This window comes from Mchenga conophoros, linkage group LG3, assembly GCF_057382185.1.
Source record: "Mchenga conophoros isolate Kocher_MC1m ecotype Shallow Benthic linkage group LG3, M_conophoros_male_GT1.1, whole genome shotgun sequence".
Lineage (NCBI taxonomy): Eukaryota > Metazoa > Chordata > Actinopteri > Cichliformes > Cichlidae > Mchenga > Mchenga conophoros.
The window spans coordinates 7,249,152-7,250,884 of record NC_140528.1 but is presented as its reverse complement, the minus strand read 5'-3'; the positions used below and the strand labels follow the sequence as shown (position 1 = coordinate 7,250,884).

Genomic DNA, 1,733 nt, shown 5'->3' with positions numbered 1-1,733 from the left:
TGTTTGTATCTCTGTCACTGCAGGACCAACATGGAGCCAGAAGTCAGCGCTCTCAGGAGGCCGACAAACCTCACAGAAGAAAGGGAGAGAAAAAACACACCTGTGACGAGTGTGGGATGGAGTTTACTCTGAAGGCTTCACTAAAACAGCATCAGGTCATCCACACTGGAGAGAGACCGTTCAGCTGTGACTTGTGTGGCAGAGCTTTTACTCACAGTAGCAACTTACAGAGGCATCTAGTTACCCACTCTGGAATTAAGGCATACAGCTGTGACGAGTGTGGGAAGGGTTTTACTGAGAAGGCTTCACTAAAACAGCATCAGGTCATCCACACTGGAGAGAGACCGTTCAGCTGTGACTTGTGTGGAAAGTCTTTTTCCTTAAAGGGTTACCTAAAAAAACACCAACTCATCCACAGTGGAGTTAAAGCGTACAGCTGTGATCAGTGTGGCAGAGCTTTTACTCACAGTAGCAACTTACAGAGTCATCTAGTTACCCACTCTGGAATTAAGCCATACAGCTGTGACGAGTGTGGGAAGGGTTTTACTGTGAAGGCTTCACTTAAACAGCATCAGGTCATCCACACTGGAGAGAGACCGTTCAGCTGTGACTTGTGTGGAAAGTCTTTTTCCTTGAAGGGTTACCTAAAACAACACCAACTCATCCACAGTGGAGTTAAAGCGTACAGCTGTGATCAGTGTGGCAGAGCTTTTACTCACAGTAGCAGCTTACAGAGTCATCTAGTTACCCACTCTGGAATTAAGGCATACAGCTGTGACATCTGTGGAAAAACTTTCAGCCAGAGAGGGAGCCGAAATACACACCTACGCATTCACACCAGACATGATGTGTACTGCTGTGAACAGTGTGGCAAATACTTTACAACAGACGCACAGTTACAACGACACATGTTTACCCACACTGAGGAGAGACCTTATCGATGTGACCTGTGTGAGAAGACTTTTAAAACTCCACGTCACCTGAGAGAACACAAACAGATCCACACCAGAAAGAGACTCTACAAGTGCAGCTACTGTGAGGTATGTATTTATATTGTTATCTTGTCATTTTAGCCTGACTGTTTGGAACAACTCTGCTCATTAAACTGTGTTAGCATGTTAGCAATTCTACTGCATGGAAAAGCAGCTCTGAGTGATTATTCAGATTTTCCTTTCAGTTATGATTTTAGTATTACTGTAGTATTATGGTGGTAGTATTGTAGTTATTGCAGCCCAGTAAACTGAGTGTGTTAACTGAAACAGTCAAATGTAGTTGGACGTCTGCAGAGATGCTCTTTATTTCAGGCGACGTTCAGGATACAAATGTTGAAGGACTGACTTACACTGTCTTTGTGTCTTTGTTTAGAAGCAGAGCGACACAGATGGATCCAGTTCTCAACCCTGTCATCACTGTGGTGGTGGGAAAGACTTTCATTGTGACCTCTGTGGAAAAACTTTCAGTCAGCAAAAGACCCTAAAAGTACATCAACGTAGACACACTGGAGACAAACTGAAATACTGCAAAGAATGTGGGAGAAGCTTCACCACACCAAGTGAGTTAAAACGACATGAACTGATTCACAGTGGGGTTAAAAAGCACCTCTGTGATCAGTGTGGGTCATCCTTCACCACTGCAAGGGACCTTAAATCACACAAACGAGTCCACACAGGAGAGAAACCACACAAGTGCAGACACTGTGACAGAAGCTTCTCACAGTCAGGTAATCGTAACAT

At 44.3% G+C, this 1,733-nt stretch overlaps 1 long non-coding RNA gene across 1 annotated transcript; it reads left to right on the top strand.

Moving 5' to 3' along the window:
* The first annotated feature begins 813 nt into the window (after positions 1–813).
* Positions 814–1,469, top strand: LOC146577124 (uncharacterized). Its single transcript, XR_014891375.1, has 2 exons — positions 814–1,040; positions 1,366–1,469. It is a non-coding gene; the product is annotated as an uncharacterized LOC146577124 (long non-coding RNA).
* The last annotated feature ends 264 nt before the right edge of the window (positions 1,470–1,733 follow it).